This window comes from Delphinus delphis, chromosome 5, assembly GCF_949987515.2.
Source record: "Delphinus delphis chromosome 5, mDelDel1.2, whole genome shotgun sequence".
Taxonomy (NCBI): Eukaryota; Metazoa; Chordata; class Mammalia; order Artiodactyla; family Delphinidae; genus Delphinus; species Delphinus delphis.
The window spans coordinates 132,314,692-132,334,801 of NC_082687.1; the positions used below are offsets into that span (position 1 = coordinate 132,314,692).

The following is a 20,110-nucleotide window of genomic DNA, read 5'->3' on the forward strand; positions in this document are numbered from 1 at the left end:
TTCTTAGTCACCATAATCTCACACAGTGATATGTTTAAGCAATTGATTTTGGTCTCTATTTTCATTAAAGATTAAACAAGGGGTTGCAATTTGAGAAAGAGATTAGCTAGGGTTTGGAATCATCTTTGTAATATTGGCAAAAAATACTCATTCATGTTTGTGACCTAAAGATAAATGTTTTCCTATAAAATACAAATCAATGTGCCTCTATCTTTATGGAAAGATAATTCAGAATTTAAACATCACTTAAAACTTACAGTAAATATTGAGATATATAAATACCATATTTGTTAACTGGAGTTAACAAACTCCAGTTCTCTTAAACTGGAGAAGTATTGGGGGAAAAAAGTTCTTTAAAGACAAGGAAAATAATAAAGATCAGAAATTCAGATCTACATAAAGAAAGGAAGAGCATAAAAGGAATAAGTGAAAATATAATAAAAACTTTTTAAAAATTCTTAGTTGACCTAAAAGATATTTGTTCAAAAAGTAATACCAACAATATATTTGATTATGTATGCTTATATATATATATATATTTCAAATATATATATGCTTATGTATGCTTATATATAAGAGAAAAGAATGACAGCAATGATACAAAGAATGAAAAGAAATAATTAGGATTATTGTGTTATTATTAGGTACTCACACTACCCATGAAGTGGTATACTGTCATTCAAAAAGGGACTTAAATTATATATGTAAATGCCTATTGCCACATTTATGGCAACCATAAAAATGATAAAAAGTAGATGTATAACTTATATGCTAAGCAAGGAGGAAAAATGGAATCATATAAAATGCTCATTTGAAACCACCAAAGGCATACAAAAAGTGAGAGGCAAAAATAGGAACAAAGAAGGAGAGCATTAAATAGAAAGCAGTAATAAAGATGGTAGATATGAGTCCCAATATATCAATGATCACTGTGAACATCAATGGTCCAAATACACCAATTAAAAGAAAAAAGATTGTCAGAGTGAACCACAAAATAAGACCCAATTATCTGATGTCTACAAGAAACTCATTTTAAATATAAAGACACATATAGATTTGAAGTAAATGGCTGGAGAAAAATATATCATAGTAATACTAATCAAAGAAAGCAGAAGTAGCTACATTAATTTCAGATGGAGTAGATTTCAAAGAAAGAAAATTATTAAGGATAAAGAAGGGCATTATGTAATGATAAAGGGGTTAATTTTCCAAGAAGCCATTACAATCCTTAACACGTATATGTCTAACAACAGAGCATCAAACTATGAGAGGCAAAAACTGATAGAACTACAAGGAGAAATAGATGAATCCACTATCATGGTTGAAGACTTCAAATCCCTCTATCAGAAATGGACAAATTGAGCAGGCAGAATAGCAGTAAGGACATAGTTGAACAAAACATCACCATCAATCAACTGAATATAATTGACATTTATAGACTAAATCTTCCAACAACAGCAGCATACACATTCTTTTTGAACTCACATGGAACATTCCCCAATATGGACCATATTCCTGGTCTAAACACACCTTAAAATTTTAAAAGAAGAGAAATCATATAATGTCTATTCTCAGATAACAATGAAATTTAACTGGAAGTCAATAATAGAAAGATAATTGGAAAATCCCAAAATATGTGGAGATTGAACAACACACTTTTTTTTTTTTTTTTTTCTGGTACATGGGCCTCTCACTGTTGTGGCCTCTCTCGTTGCAGAGCACAGGCTCCAGACGCACAGGCTCTGGACATGCAGGCTCAGCGGCCATGGCTCACGGGCCTAGCCGCTCCATGGCATGTGGGATCTTCCTGGACCGGGGCACAAACCCATGTCCCCTGCATCGGCAGGCGGACTCTCAACCACTGCGCCACCAGGGAAGCCCCCAACACATTTCTTAATAACACATGAGTCAAAGAAGAAATCTGGAGAAAAATTTTAAATCACTTTTTCCTAAATTAAAATTAAAAAACAACTTATGAAAAATTGTGGGATGCAGCAAAAGCAGTACTTAGAGGGATTTTATAGCATCAAATGCATATACTATAAAAGAAGAAAGATTTAAAATCAGTAATCTAAGTTTCCATAGGAAGAACCTAAAAAGAGAATAGAAAACAAAATCCAAAGTAAGCAGAAGAAAAGAAATAGTAAGAATTAGAGCAGAAATCAATGGAATTTAAAACAAGAACTAAATAGATTAGATCAACAAAACCAAAAGCTGTTTCTTTGAAAAGATAAGATAAATTGATAAATCTTTAGCCTAGTTGAGAAAAAAAAGACAAGTCACAAATTACTAATATCAGAAATGAAAGAAGTAGCATCACTACAGACTCTATGGACATTAAAAGGATAATGAAGGAATACTATAAACAATTCCATGCCCACAAATTTGATAACCTAGATTAAATGGGTCAGATCCTTTAAAGACATAATTTGCCAAAAATCACACAAAAGAGATATAGACAATCTAAATAGCCCTAAATTTATTAAATAAATGGAATCAACAATTAATAACCTTCCAAAACAGGAAGCACCAGGCCCAAGTGGGTTCACTGGTGAATTACACCAAATCTCTAAGGAATAAATTGTACCAGTTATTTACAAGGTTTATCAGAGGATGGAAGCAGAGGAAATGCTTCCTAACTCATCCTATGTGGCCAGCTTCACCCTAATACTAAAGCAAAACAAAGACATTACAAGAAAAGAAAACTATAGGCCAAAATCTCTCATAAGCATAGATGCAAAAATCCTCAACAAAATATTAACAAGTTGAATGCAACAATGTACAAAAAGAATTATATACTACAACCAAGTGGGATTTATTCCTGTTAGGCAAGGCAGGTTGAGCATTCAAAAATGAGTTAATGTAATCCATCAGTATAGGCTAAAAAAGCAAAATCACATGATATCAATAGATGCATAAAAAGTATTTGATAAAATCCAGCCACCACTTATGATAAAAACTCTCAGTAAACCAGGAATAGAGCCAAACATTAACTTGATAAAGAATATCTATAAAAATTCTACAGCTAACATCAAACTGAATGGTGAGAAACTTGAAGTCTTCCCATTAAGGTCAGAACAAGGCAAGGATGTCTCCTCTCATCACTCTTTTTCAGTACTGTACTAGAAGTTCTAGCTAGTGCAGTAAAACAAGAAAAGGAGGTAAAAGGTATATGGATTGGGAAGGAAGAGATATAATTATCTCTGTTTGTAGATGACATGATCATCTGTGTCAAAAATCTGAAAGAACTGACAAAACTAATAAGTGTTTATAGCAAGGTTGGAGAATACAAAATTAATATATACCAATCAATTACTTTTATACAATTATATATCAGCAATGAAGAAGTAGAATTTGAAATTAAAAACACTCTACCATTTACATTAGTACTAAAAAAGTGAAATAGGTATGAATCTAACAAAATGTGTACAAGATCTATATAAGGAAAACTATAAAACACTGATGAACAAAATGAAAGAAAAACTAAATAAATGGAGAGATAGTTCATGGTTGTGTGTAGGAAAACAAAATTGTCAACATTGTTAAGATGTCGGTTTTCCCTATCTTGGTCTACAAATTTAATGCAATCCTAGTCAAAATACTAGCAAGTTATTTTTTGGATATGGACAAACTGATTCTATGGTTTACATGGAGAGTCAAAAGAACTAAAATAGCCAAGAAAATACTGAAGAAGAACAAAGTTGGAAGACTGACACTGCCTGACTTCAAGACTTACTATACAACTACAGTAATCAAGAAAGCATGGAATCAGTGAAAGAATAGAAAATTGATCAGTGGAACAAAATAGAGAGCCTAGAAGGAGACATATAAATATAGTCAACTGATTTTTGACAAAGGAGTAAAAGCAATACTATGGAGCAAAGACAGTCTCTTCAACAAATGGTGCTGGAGCAACTGGACATCCACAAGCAAAAAAAAAAAAAAAAAAAAGTTTAGACACAGAGCTTACATCCTTCACAAAAATTAACTCAAAATGGATCAGAGATGTAGGTGTGAAACACAAAACTATAAAACTCCTAGAAGATAATATAGGAGAAAACCTAGATTACCTTGGGTATGGTAAAGACTTTTTAGATACAACACAAAAGGCATGATCCATGAAAGGAATAACTTACAAATTGGATTTAATTAAACTTACAAACTTCTGTTCTATGAAAGACAATATCAAGAAAACAAGAAGACATAGACTGGGAGAAAATATTTGCAAAAACCACATCTGATAAAGGATTATTATCCAAAATATACAAAGAACTCTTAAACCTCAGCAGCAAGAAACAAACAACCTGATTTAACAAATGGGCCAGACTTTCGCATGCCTCACCAAAAAAAGATACACAGATGGCAAATAAGCACACAAAAGATGTTCCACATCATATCATCAGGGAAATGAAAATTAAAACAAGGAGATACCCCTACAAACCTATTAGAATAATCAAAATCCAAAACACTGACAATCCCAAATGCTGGTGATGATGTGGAGCAACATGAACTCTGATCCCTGCTGATGGTTTCCTACAAAAGTAAATATACTCTTACTTTATGATTCAACAATCATGTTTCTTGGTATTTTACCCAAAAGATTTGAAAACTTATTATGTCCAAACACAAAAACCTGCACATGGATGTTTATAGTAGCTTTATTCATAATTGTCAAAAGTTTGAAGTAACGAAGATGTCCTTCATTAGGCGAGTAAGTAAGTAAACTGTGGTACATCCAGACAATGGAATACTATTCAGCGCTAAAAATAAATGCACTATCAAGCCATGAAAAGACATGGAGGAACCTTAAATGCATATTACTAAGGGAAAGAAGCCAATCTTAAAAGGCTATGGACTGTATAATTCCAACTCTATAATATTCCAGAAAAGGCAAAACAATGTAGACAGTAAAAAGATCAGGGGTTGCAGGGGTGTGTGTGGGAGGGAGGAATGAATTGATGGAGCAGAGAGAATTTCAGGACAGTGAAAACACTCTGTATCATACCATAATGATGAATGCATGTCATTATACATTTCTCCAGACCTATAGAATTTACAGCACCAAGAGTGAACCATAATATAAATTATGGACTTCGGGTGATTGTGATGTATCAATGTAGGTTCACCAATTCTAACAAATGTACCTCTCTGATGGGGGATGTTGATAACTGGGGGAGGCTGTGCATGTGTGGAGGCTGGGGGTATATGGGAAATCTCTGTACCTTCCCCTCAATTTGTGAACCTAGTACACAAATTTTATTTTATTTAAAAAATAAAGTCTTAATAAAACAACACCACCAAATTTTTAATCACATATTTAAGAGAGAAGGAAAAGTAGGTTTGTTTAAGAGGTGAAGAGGAGAAATAACCCTCAAGCTGGGCATGTAGAATCGTATAATATAAAGATGGGAAGAAAGAGATAAGCAAGAGTGAATTGCTAGAGTTAGCTTGAAAGTGAAAGAGGCAGTAACCAAAAGACTTCCCACGTTTCTAAAGATGCCATTTGATTGCCAGAGTCGCTGTTCTACCAAATTATTTGGAAGCCCTCTAGACCCCTCTGAAGTTTGTCTTCCTTTTTGTCATAAGTCCTATCAGTAGCCTCCAGAACAACATGTAGAGATTCATCAGTTTAATTCTTCAAATCTCTAATGTATCTTCTGGGAAAATGACATATCAACAGAATCCATTACTCCAATCAATATTTCAGGAAGCCCTGAGAGCATATGCTTGCCAGTGACAATCTATGTTATCACTCCAAAGGAAAGGTGAACATTCCTTCCTAGCCTTTTTTTAAATGGAGGTTAGATACTGCATGAGAAAATATCAAACCTATCCATTTCACTAATTTCACTGTTTCATTGAGGAAACTATTGGTTGTTCAATGAAAAGAGGAATGACACATTCATAGGAAAATGGTCATTTATAAATGGATATCTATCCGTCACATTACTGTAAAACAATTACTTGAGAAAAAGCATCCTCAGCAGAACAAAAGACTTGAGAAATAAGGTCTCTGTAATTGGTATCATGAACAATTATAGTCCTTACACACTCATTTTAATACTTCAACTTTTCAATGATAACAGTTCTAATGTCTAAATATGAGAAAAAACATCACCAGCACCTGGTTGTATCCTCCTATCCCTTTCACACATTTAAATACTAAATTCCTAAAACATTTTAAAAGAATATATTGTTTCACTTTCTTCTTCCACATTTATCTATTTAATCATCTGTCTGTTTACCTACCTGCCTTTCTACTGCCTACTTACCTACCTATTAATTATCTATCTTTCTATCTCAACAAGAGTTTCATATGGAATACCTTAATACAAATTATTCTTTGTTGATCATTTGTAAGATGCTGAAAACTTTGTGACCTTTTGTCAAACAGTTATTAACTCATTAGATTCCCATTGCCCAGTTATAACAACTGTATACTTTAGAAATAGATAAATAATAAGTAATTTTTATGATTTTGTATTTTTTGTTATTTAGGTACATTTAAGGGGTCACGAATATTTGGTAATATGATATTAAAACTGTTCTATACAGAAATTATCACTGCAGTATAAAACTCACATGTGTCTTCAATCTGTCTTATTGGGTAGTCTTTTTGGTTTGTGTTAATATAAATCTGGAGTCAAAAATTTATCCTTATTGAAACTCTATTTTCTTTAAGCTTATAGTCAAAATTATACTTATTTAAATGAATCTGCTATCATTTGAGCTGAATTAATTTTATTCTTAACAGGTTGAGAATATTTTTCTTTGTAAGCTAAACTCAGTTTGAGGTATTTGCACAATACCTTAACAATAAAGATGAAAAATCCTGAGGTAGACTTAGATCTGATAGCTTTATGTATTTGAGATTCTCTTTGTTATTTTTAATCCTCCTTGTATATATTCTCACAGAACGCAATTCAGTGTTTGAGACAAATTCAATTATTGAAATTTACAGTATATGAGAAACTTTAAACTATGTTTAAAGATACCATTGAGATGTGGGAAAAAATACAGACTGCTATAGGAAACCATAACTAGGAGACTAAGATGAACATTTATCTACTCAAGGGGAAAAAATGCAATTCCTCTTGAGATTTGAAGAATTATTTGATATAATCTATACTGATTTTTCATACTACAAAATAAATAATTTGGGGGAAGTTAAAAATGTTAAAAGCATAACGAAATCTAAAATGAGAGGGGATATATGTATACGTGTAGCTGATTGACTTTGCGGTACAGTAGAAACTAATGCAACATTGTAAAGCAACTATACTCCAACAAAATTAATTTAAATAAATAAATAAAAACGTTAAAAGCATAAAGAAGCTTAAAAATACCACTTTTTGCTTACAACTTATATCTGCAGTCACCATGTTTTGTAAATTGGTAATATATTTGTTTTCCACTACTCATATATTATTTCAGAAGTTTCTATTTATTTATCAGAATATTTTATAAATAAAAGGATTGTTTACTATATCTATATCTGATGTTCTACCACCAAGAAGAGGAAATATGTAAATACAATAATATTCAGTGTATATTTTAAATCCCCTACCTCCATGTTCCCAGGTGACTGAAAAGAGGAAAGCATGGCACAGGAAAGCAAGAGGGGAAAAAGGCAACTTTAAAAAAATCTAGTGTTTCTTACAGGAAGAGAGGAAAAAGAATGGAGGGAGGTGAAAGGAAAACATAGGGTCCTTTTTCAAAATGTTGCCATTGAGATAGGGAGAAGAGAAATGAGCAGATAAAGATAAATAGATAGATAATAGATAGATAGATGGATATTAGATTGATGTTATCGGCTGAATTGTGTTCCCTCAAAATTCATATATTGAAGTCCTAACCAGAACCTCAGAATGTGATTGTACTTGAAGATGGGGTCTTTAAAGAGGTAATTAAGTTAAAATGAGATCATTAGTGTGGGCCTTGATCCAGTCTCACTGGTGACCTTATAAGAAGAGGACATTTGGACACACAAAGAGACAAAGGGTGCACTTACACAGACGGACAACCATCTACAACCATCCAGAGGCAGCAAGAGAGCGACCATCTACAAGCCAAGAAGAGAGGTCTCAGGAAAAACCAAACTTGCTGACACCTGGGAGACTTTCAGCCACCATAACTGTGAGAAAGTGCATTTCTGGGGACTTTCCTGGTGGTCCAGCAGTAAAGAATCCTCTTTCCAATACAGGGGATGGGGGTTCAATCCCTGGTTGGGGAACTAAGATCCCACATGCCGTGGGGCAACAAAGCCCACACCACAACTACTGAGCTCGCACACCTCAACGAGAAAGCCCATGTGCCGCAAACTACAGAGCTCATGTGCTCTGGAGACTGCGCGCCACAACTAGAGAAGAGAAAACCTGTACGTCACAACTAGAGAGAAGGATGCACACGGCAACAAAGAGCCCGCGTGCTGCAAAGAGCACCGCAATGGAAAATCCCACATGCTGCAAGGAAGATCCCGCTGCCACAACAAAGACCTGATGCAGACAAATAAATAAATATTAAATAAAGAAAAAGAAAAGCTCTTTACGAGCCTTAAAAAGAAAAACAAAGTGTATTTCTGTTGTTTAAACCACCCAATTTGTGGCTCAAACAAAACAAAACAATAAATGTTTTCCCTATCCCTACTTGGGATTCTGTGAGGGACTGCCTTTTACAGTGTCTATATGCTAATCTGGAACAGGCCCAACAGACAAATATGCCACCAGGGATTATGCCCACAATTTCCCGAAGCTCCTACAACTTAGGTAATAGAGCATTTCCTGTGTGCTCCCTGGGGGAGACCCAGAAAGAGTCCATGGACCTGCTCTTGTGAAGGTCCTTCACTGCAGTAGGAGTGTGAGGTGACCCTAAATGGAGGCTGTGGGATGGGATGACCTGACCCATAAGCACAATAGAGGCTGTGACTTGTCACAGAAAGACTGCAGTGCTAGCAAGGGGTGGCCAGCGCAAGTTGGCAGGGAACCTAGTATTTAATATGATGTATTGCCACAGAAACTACCAAAGACCCACAGGACAGGAAGAGGACAGACCCATGGATCTAAAGACACCTTCTCTTAGCAGTGGAGGCAGGTAAGCTTTTCTCTTAACAGAGGTACCAATCTGGGAAGGAGAAATCCTAATAAAACCTATATATTTACAAAATGCCAAAGAGAGTATTTAAAATGAAAGGTCCACTGTCTGTGTAATGCCCACACTACCCTGGCCTAAGAGGACTCATGAATACTGATGGGTACCTTAATTTTTTGTTAAATCGCTTATACAGGCAAGAAACCATAATCCCCTATCCACTCCCACTATCTGTGTATAAATATAAGATTCCACAACAAGTACATATTTCTCTTTTGCTGAACTCATAAAAGGTAACTCTGGATTAGGCTATTAGAAGTATTTAAGCTATTGAAGTTGCTGCTTCCAACAATATTTGAGTTGGTATTAAAATAGCAGAACGTATTTTATTATTTCATAAGAAAAGAAATGTGACAGATGGCGAGGAAACTAGACTCTGGAAAGGTGACTAATTATTAGCCCCCATGCAATGGAGGGTCTACAGGAGCTTAAGCACAAGCAGTGTCAGTCATATCTTAGGAAATGGAGTGAATGTGTCTTTGGTAAGGAAGCATAAATAAAACTACAAAGAAATAGGAAATGAAAGAATGGAAAAGAAATATGGTGGGGGGAGAGTAAGGGGCAGAAAAATAAATAAACTCTAATGTTTAACCTCATTTAAATTGTATAATTTCATAGAGACACAGATATAGAGAACAAACACATGGATACCAAGGGGGGAAAGGGGGGATAAACTGGGAGATTGGGATTGACATAGACACACTACTATGTATAAAATAGATAACTAATGAGAACATACTGTATAGCACAGGGAACTCTACTCAATACCCTGTGGTGACCTAAATGGGAAGGAAATCCAAAAAAGAGGGGGTACATGTATATGTATAGCTGATTCACTTTGCTGTACAACAGAAATTAACACAACATTGTAAAGCAACTATACTCCAATAAAATTAATAAAAAAATAAATTTTATAATTTCAAAATGTTTTCACTAAAACATATTTCTAAACTTTTGTTCCTCAAGGGTCTATGACAGGAGCTAGCAAATTATAACATGTGAGGAAATCCAAACTTTTGCAAGGCTAACCAAGAAAAAAGAGAGAAGAGACAAATTACTAATATTAGAGACATTTGTATTAAAAATTGAGAGAGATCCTACTCTAGTCATTCAAGATATACCCCACACAAGATCTCTCTTAGACACAGATTCAAGTGGGAAAAGGAAAACTTTAACTTTATATCCTATTTTCTAGTGTACCAGTGTCAGAGCTCTTCTCAAAACAACCTCTTTGATGAAATGCGGAAAGCAGAAATGTGACTTGGATATTATTGCTTAGTGCAGAAAATACAAGATTCGTAGCAGGCATGATATGAAAATTAGAAAGTAATTCTTCAAGCAGTGAAAGGAAACAGAGTAATCAGTAAACACTAGTGGCTGTCTACTTAATAAGGAGACTAGTTTTACCAGGTCTGAGCTAATTGCCATATTCTGGGTTTAAATTAATGAAGTTGTAACAAAATCATTTTTACACTAAGCAATCTTCTATGTCTTTACTGTGGGTGGGATATGAGACATACTTAGTAAGGTATTAAAACAGATTGTTTGAAAAATAGATCGAACAGATGGAATAACGAACCCAACAACTCAGCAGAGTTTATCCATTTTGAAATTTTATACCAATGCTGATTGTTGAGGTTTTATGAACTTTTTCCTATATATATATATATATATATATATATATATATATATATTTTTTTTTTTTTTTTTTTTTTTTTTCTGTGCGCGACCCTCTCACTGCTGTGGCCTCTCCCGCCGTGGAGCACAGGCTCCGGACGCGCAGGCTCAGCGGCCATTGCTCATGGGCCCAGCTGCTCCGCAGCGTGTGGGATCCCCCCGGACCGGGGCACGAAGCCACGTCCCCTGCATCGGCAGGTGGACTCCCAACCACTGCGCCACCAGGGAAGCCCTTTCCTAGATTTTTAAACAGTATTTTAAAATACCTTTTTCAAAATAAATCATTCCTAATAAATTATAACAGAAATGATCAAGATAGGTAACTAATAAAAGCAATATTAAACTATCTTTTGAACTTGAATATAAATTGTTACATACCATAGTATTCTGTTTTATAATAACATTAAGATTACTTTTAGATAGTATACACAAATATATTGACGTGTACCAATCTATGATAAGTAATATGTCTACGATATACTTGATACAATACTATGAAAATCATTCTAAAAAAAATTACAAGGGGCTTCCCTGGTAGCGCAGTGGTTGAGAGTCCGCCTGCCGATACAGGGGACACGGGTTCGTGCCCCGGTCCGGAAGGATCCCACATGCCGCGGAGCGGCTGGGCCCGTGAGCCATGGCCGCTGAGCCTGCGCGTCCGGAGCCTGTGCTCTGCAACGGGAAAAGGCCGCAACAGTGAGAGGCCCGCGTACCGCAAATAAATAAATAAATAACAATAAAATAATTATAACTATGATCCAAGAAAAATATCTGGAATTAAAAGAAGATTCATATCTACATACTGATAAAATTGACCTGAGGGGCTTCCCTGGTGGCGCAGTGGTTGAGAGTCCGCCTGCCGATGCAGGGCATACGGGTTCGTGCCCTGGTCCGGGAAGATCCCGCATGCCGTGGAGTGGCTGGGCCCGTAAGCCATGGCCGCTGAGCCTGCGCGTCCAGAGCCTGTGCTCTGCAACGGAAGAGGCCACAACAGTGAGAGGCCCGCGTACCGCAAAAAAAAAAAAAAAAAAAAATTGACCTGAGAAAATTGACCTTCAATAATTAATTGCAAGACATACCCTAGTGATTTTTTTAGACTAAGAACAGAATTAAACTTGAAAGAAAAAAAAGAGAGAGAGAGAGAGAAAAAGTCCTTTAGACAGACCCCTAGGAAAAAGAGCAAATTTCATATGAACATGATTTCTCTTTGAGGAATCTGCTAAAGTATGAGCATCATCCAACACAGACATGACTAAGGAAATTTCAGCAAAAGAATGGATGGTGAGCATTTTATATCTATGCAAGTGTAGACTTATGACTAACATCAAAGTTGAAGGTAAAGAGGTAAGAATACAGTATACGTGTTCAGATAAAGTAGAGATAAAAGACCTAAAATACAGGAGAAAAAGAGGAGAAATAGGTGAAAACAGAGTAAGTTCATTGCTGTATAGGTAACAGGAGGGAGTCAAAAGATACCATTTAAAAAGTACAAATCAGATAGTATTAGGTTGAAAGTATGCAATTACTGATATTCAGCCATTTTGAAATAGCAATTCAACTCCTAGGCATGTAACCTACAGGAACAAATATTTATGTCCCCCAAAAGATATAGGTAGGAATGTACATAGAACTTTTATTCACAGTAGCATCAAACTGGGAATAACCTAAATGCCCATGAAGAGTATAATGGAAAAATAAATTGTGCTATATTCATATAGTGGTATAGTAGTAGGAATAAAAAACACACATTGTCTCAAGCTCTAAAATGTATGAATCCCATAGGCATTATGCTAAGCTGGAGAATACAGACACGAAAAAAGTATACACTGTACGACTCCATTTATTTGAAGTTCAAAAGCACAAAAAATGAATCCATTGTGATAAAAATTAATATAGTGGCTACCTTTGCAGATTGACTTGGAGGCTTCAGGGGCTGGTGATGTGCCATGTCTTTAAGTAAGTAGCGATGATACAGGGGAATATATTTATATAAATTCATCAAGTTGTACATTTAATTTTTGTACACTTTATATAAACTTTATGCATTTACCTAAAATTCTAAGAAAAAATTAAGCTAAGTAATTAAATACCATAAGGTAAATAGGTGACAAAAAATCATTCAGAACAATTTTTCTCCTACACTAAATGTGAAAAAGTTATGCAAAACTCATGTTTTTTAGTCATGATTTTATCTCAAAGCTGTTGTGGATTAATGAAATTGGTTCTAAAATGTCAGCATTTATTTTCAAAGATTGTTTTTGGTATGTTTTTTGTTGTTGTTGTCTATATGAGTCACCCAAAAGATATATTGATATTTTTACCTATTATACTTGCCTAAAACATATTTGAAATTGGAGGAGTTACTCCAGAGGACAGCAAAGACTATTCAAGCATGACTTTATTCTATCTTTAGTGAAAATAACATTAAAATAAAGTCAGAATTACTAGAATATATAAAATCTGCAGGTAATTGAGATTAAACCCTAATCTATTTAAGATTATATTAGTTATTAAAATATGAAAACACTATATTGGGAACCAATAAATGAAAATATTTAGAAGATTTTATAAGCCTCAATATATTTGTTTGGTTAAAAGGCTATCCTCTACTGGTAAATTTTATGGTCTCAGTAATTAGATAGGGGAAATCCAAATATAATTTTTACATTCCTTTAAGTAAGCAGGTTCTGGAGCTAAATATCTAGGTCTGCTAGAACAATTTGGTACTAAGTAGTTACTCCTTTCTCAAAAGACTGACAGTACAATTGAGAGTAAAGGTCTCTTTTTGTTTCTGTATTATATGCTGGTTTAAAACACTTAAAAACAGTTTTATTTTTATTGATAAGTTATATGGCAGTCAGGTTAGTTAAAACATAAAGGATGTGTTGTGTGTATCTAATTTTTAAAATATCTGGAAGAAAATTTAAGCACTTTATTTTGTTAACTATCTTGATAGAAAAGGTATGGAATGAAATCACAGTCTCTACTAAGAAAATTACTGTGCATGTCAAAGTTTATTTAATACAAAAGTCTATTTTGCCATTTTTCACTATTCTAGAATGTACCAGGAATGGGGGATGTCAGGATATACAATTAAATCTGTACTCAGAATACTGATCTTGAAAATAAGTGTATGTACAGTTTGAGAAATCAGTAGCTAAGTGAAAATGGAGAGGTAACTGATTACTTCAGCTCTCTGCAAGTTTTGTAAAGTAAAAAGAAAAGGTCTATGGAGAACAGTATGGAGGTTCCTTAAAAAACTGAAAATAGAGCTACCATATGATCCAGCAATCCCACTCCTGGGCATATATCCGAAGAATACCATAATTTGAAAGGATACAGGCACCCCAACGTTCCTTGAGGCTCTGTTTACAATAGCCAGGACATGGAAGTAAACTAAATGTCCATCAACATTGGAATATATAAAGAAGATGTGGTACATAGAATATTACTCAGCCATAAAAAGGAATGAAATAATGCCATTTGCAGCAACATGGATGGACATAGAGATTGTCATACTGAGTCAAGTAAGTCAGACAGAAAAAGACAAATATCATATGATATCGCTTATGCATATGTGGAATATTTAAAAAATGGTACAAATGAACCTATTTACAAAACAGAAATAGAGTCACAGATGTAGAAAAAAAACTTATGGTTACCAAGGGGGAAAGGGGGGAGGGATAAACTGGGAGATTGGGATTGACATATACACACTGCTATATATAAAATAGATAACTAATAAGAACCTGCTGTATAGCACAGGGAACTCTCTTCAGTATTCTTTAATAACCTATATGGGAATAGAATCTAAAAAAGAGTGCATGTATGTATATGTATAATTGATCCACTTTGCTGCACAGCAGAAACTAACAAAACATTGTAAATCAACTATCCTCCAATAAAAATTAATTTTAAGAAGTAAAAAAAAAAAAAAAAAAAAAAAAGCTAGTGTATGTGAAAACAACAAAAAGAAAGAAAAGGTACCTGATTTCTCTATTGGCCTGTTAGCCAAAGGCACAGTCCTTACTCTCTTATCTTACTGCCTATTCAGGAACTAGCCAAATAATAGGGTAGACAGTCTGATTTCAGTCCTTGTGCTTTCAGGAACTTTCCTTTAATTCATTCTGCTATTTGTTTCCACCGGATGGAATTTTTCTTAAAAAAGGGAAATAAAAAACCTTATTATTACTTTCTAAAATGTAGCTCTACTCCTACTGCTTGAATATCTTGCAAATAAAAGACATAAGGGTTAGACTGAGAAAATGACATTGAAAGAATTTTCACTTCTTTTGAAATATATTATCACAGTTATTTTAACTTCATTGAAATAGGAACAAAACAATATCATGAAGAGTTTTCCTACAATATTTTAATAAAAACAAATTGGATAGTAAGTCCATAGTTTTCTAACATTTTAGCTGTCTTCAACTTACAAAGGTAAAGTCTGATGAATTCTGGTATCAAGTCAAATTTATCTAGACTTTTGTGTAAACACATAAAACACTAATGTCTGAGGATATTTAAACTGTTCTACATTTCTTTAAATCCAAATATCATTTTGTATAATTAATTGGCTTCTAAAGGGCTTCATTATGAAAACTGGAAATTAGATTTTTAAAAAATTAAATTTAATGAGTGTATAAGTCTACAAAGTTCAACGGAACTGGATAAGAGAAAAATGTCTGCTTTAACAATTTTAAAGACATGGACGTTCTCATTATAGTCACAGTCGACTTCCTCAGTTGCCTCTGTGGACTCTTCTTGTTCATGCCTTCCCACATATGCTTTTCCTTTGCTTAGGACTTTTTTCTAAGCTAAAAACAAGCATAGGTATCATGTGTTTCAAAGAACTTGAGAAGAATCTTCCCAATTCTCTCCAGATACTCAGTGTGAGCTTAAATCTCAGACAATTTTAGGTATAACTTTTGGATTATCTCCGTACTAATTAACTTAGAGATCTGATTTGACCTCTTAATCTCAGTGTTCTTAACTAAAATAGAGATAAGCATACTTAAATCATACGTTGTTTTTTGGAAGGATTAAATGAGAAAAAGTATGTGAAGTGCACATCCTAATTTCTGTAATATAGGCTCAGAAATTATAAATGTTAACACCAAATCTCAGAAAATTTAAAACAACATTGAGGGCCATTAAAAGTTTAGAGGATTAGGGATGGGCAAAATGAGTGAAGACAGTCAAAAAGTACAAACTTCCAGTTATAAAATAAATAAGTCATGGGATATAATATATAGCATGGTGACTATAGTTAATAATATTGTATTGTATATTTGAAGGTTGCTAAGAGATTACATCTTAAAAGTTCTCATCACAAGAAAAAAAAATATAACAATATATGGTGATATTGTTAACTAGACTTATTGTGGTGATCATTTTGCAATGAATACAAATACCTAATCATTATGTTGTACACCTGAAGCCAATATAATATTATATGTCATATCTCAAAAAAGAAAATAAACTTCATGGAAGCAAACCTTAAACTACAGTGCTCTCTTTCAGAGATACTTATCATGGCAGATACTGGTAGTTGCCTATCCTGATCTCTGCTGCTTTTCTTTACTGTGAGAATGATGATTTAATTCTTGTTTTCAGTAAAAATACCTGAGCACCTGACTTCCTTTATAGTTAGAAGTGTCTATGTGACATAGGCCTGAACATTGACATAAATGACAGTGACAAGGGTAGGGTGGGGTGAGGTGGGAGCGGTTGCTCTTTGAAAGCCTTAAAGGGAAACTGGCTTGTGTAGGTGGGCTCTTTAGTGTATTCCCACCTGGAATGTGCTAGGTCAGGAGAAGGAGGAAATATATTGCAGACATGAGAATGAAAATCAACACAAGAATGACGAACCAGAAATACAGAATAGCCTTGAGATATTTATGACTTCACTGGGCTACTGCTTCAGCTCTGGAATGCCAGCATCCGAACTTCTTCAAGATATAAAAATAAACCCCTCTATTTTTAAGTGCTCTTATTCAGGTTTTCTTAACATGTAGTTCAAGAAAACGGATTCACCTATTCTGTCTACAATAGCATTCAAGACAGAATATAGATGCCTTCCTGTAGTTCCACAAAGTTATAATTGCCCCCAAACTCCAGTAGGGATATCTTAAAAAATTACACAAACTCATATAAACCTTGTAGTTAGCATTAGGTTGTTATTTAGATTAAGGCATAACGTGTCAGAAATTGTGTATGTTCACATGCGTTGGTGTAGGTGCGTGTTTCACTCAATTATCCCACAGATAGGTATAAAGTCATTTTACACATGTATCATTGAACCTACTTTTCAATAATGTTTGAATTTTAAGAGTGATTTTTTTTAACATCTTTATTGGGGTATAATTGCTTTACAATGGTGTGTTAGTTTCTGTTTTATAACAAAGTGAATCAGTTACACATATACCTATGTTCCCATATCTCTTCCCTCTTGCGTCTCCCACCCTCACTCCCTCCCTATCCTACCCCTCCAGGAGGTCACAAAGCACCGAGCCAATATCCCTGTGCCATGCGGCTGCTTCCCACTAGCTATCTACCTTACGTTTGTTAGTGTGTATATGTCCATGACTCTCTCTCACCCTGTCACAGCTCACCCTTCCCCCTCCCCAAATCCTCAAGTCCGTTCTCCAGTAGGTCTGCGTCTTTATTACTGTCTTACCCCTAGGTTCTTCATGACATTTTTTTTTCTTAAATTCCATATATATGTGTTAGCATACGGTATTTGTCTTTTTCTTTCTGACTTACTTCACTCTGTATGACAGACTCTAGGTCTATCCACCTCATTACAAACAGCTCAATGTCGTTTCTTTTTATGGCTGAGTAATATTCCATTGTATATATGTGCCACATCTTCTTTATCCATTCATCTGATGATGGACACAGGTTGTTTCCATCTCCGGGCTATTGTAAATAGAGCTGCAATGAACATTTTGGTACATGACTCTTTTTGAATTATGGTTTTCTCAGGGTATATACCCAGTAGTGGGATTGCTGGGTCATATGGTAGTTCTATTTGTAGTTTTTTAAGGAACTTCCACACTGTTCTCCATAGTGGCTGATCCAATTCACATTCCCACCAGCAGTGCAAGAGTGTTCCCTTTTCTCCACACCCACTCCAGCATTTATTGTTTCTAGATTTTTTGATGATGGCCATTCTGATTGGTGTGAGAAATGTTCCTTCCATTTCCAAAAATCCTTTGTCAGTTGCTTCATTTGCAAATATTTTCTCCCATTCTGAGGGTTGTCTTTTGGTCTTGTTTATGGTTTCCTTTGCTGTGCAAAAGCTTTGAAGTTTCATTAGGTCCCATTTGTTTATTTTTGTTTTTATTTTCAATTCTCTAGGAGGTGGGTCAGAAAGGATCTTGCTGTGATTTATGTCATAGAGTGTTCTGCCTATGTTTTCCTCTAAGAGTTTGATAGTTTCTGGCCTTACATTTAGGTCTTTAATCCATTTTGAGCTTATTTTTGTGTATGGTGTTAGGGAGTGATCTAATCTCATACTTTTACATGTACCTGTCCAGTTTTCCCAGCACCACTTATTGAAGAGGCTGTCCTTTCTCCACTCTACATTCCTGCCACCTTTAACAAAGATAAGGTGTCCATATGTGCGTGGGTTTATCTCTGGGCTTTCTATCCTGTTCCATTGATCTATATTTCTGTTTTTGTGCCAGTACCATACTGTCTTGATGACTGTAGCTTTGTAGTATAGTCTGAAGTCAGGGAGCCTGATTCCTCCAGCTCCTTTTTTCGTTCTCAACATTGCTTTGGCTATTCGGGGTCTTTTGTGTTTCCATACAAATTGCAAAATTTTTTGTTCTAGTTCTGTGAAAAATGCCAGTGATAGTTTGATAGGGATTGCATTGAATCTATAGATTGCTTTGGGTAGTAGAGTCATTTTCACAATGTTGATTCTTCCAATCCAAGAACATGGTATATCTCTCCATGTATTTGTATCATCTTTAATTTCTTTCAGTGTCTTATAATTTTCTGCATACAGGTCTTTTGTCTCCTTAGGTAGGTTTATTCCTAGATATTTTATTCTTTTTGTTGCAATGGTAAATGGGAGTGTTTTCTTGATTTCACTTTCAGATTTTTCATCATTAGTATATAGGAATGCCAGAGATTTCTGTGCATTAATTTTGTATCCTGCTACTTTACCAAATTCATTGATTAGCTCTAGTAGTTTTCTGGTAGCATAAGAATGAAAGATTTTTAATGTATAAGGAAATATGAGAATACTTTAGAATTACTCACAATAGAATGAAAATATGCCCCAAATCTCTGAACTCTTTTTACTCTGGAATGCTTGGAATTTTTAATTTGCTTAGTTTCTTTTAAATCTCTAGGCTGTGAAGTGTTTGTATTGTAAGAGAGCCAGTATTCTTTCTACAATATGGTTCTTACACAGGAAATTCAGCATCAAGTGTTGAGTTGTGTAAGTCACGATAGCAAAAAAAATAAGTATTTTGAATTAAATACAATATGTTCTGTTAAAGAATAAAATGACATATTTTGATCAAGCCTTGAGGAAAAAATAAGCAAATCCATTTTAATTTCAAAAAATTATCTCAATAATATTCAGTCTTCATTTTATAAATCATCCTGCAAATTTTATTAAAAACACATTTAGGACTTCCCTGGTGGTGCAGTGGTTAAGAATACGCCTGACAATGAAGGGGACATGGGTTCGATCCCTGGTCCAGGAAGATCCAACATGCCGCGGAGCAACTAAGCCCATGCACCACAACTACTGAGCCTGTGATCTAGAGCCAGCAAGCCACAACTACTGAGCCCGTGCATTCTAGGGCCGTGCTCTGCAACAAGAGAAGCCACCACAGTGAGAAGCTTGCACACCGCAACGAAGGGTAGCCCCTGCACGCCGCAACTAGAGAAAGTCTGTGCACAGCAACAAAGACCCAACACAGCCAAAAACTAACTAACTAAATAATAATAATAAATAAATTTAGAAAACACATTTAAACAGAGAAAGAAGCCATATGTGCATGTAACTTATGCTTAGTTTATTATTGATAGCATTTATCCTTTGAATATACTAATTTTTTACTGAAAATATTTAAGAGGAAAATGTAAAATATACTTTTATAAATGCAAAACACAAAATTATTTATTGGGGGGTCACAATTGTTTTTATCTATTTTGAAATAAAAGAAGAGTTTTAACATTATCCCTATATTTTTTGTTCTTTTTTTAAAATAAAATTTTATTTTAGAACAGTTTGAGATCTACAGCCAAGTTACAAAGTTAG

At 34.6% G+C, this 20,110-nt stretch overlaps 1 pseudogene; it reads left to right on the top strand.

The window, feature by feature from the left end:
* Positions 1–20,110, top strand: part of LOC132426341 (trifunctional enzyme subunit beta, mitochondrial-like) — an 87,142-nt pseudogene that overhangs the window by 14,930 nt on the left and 52,102 nt on the right.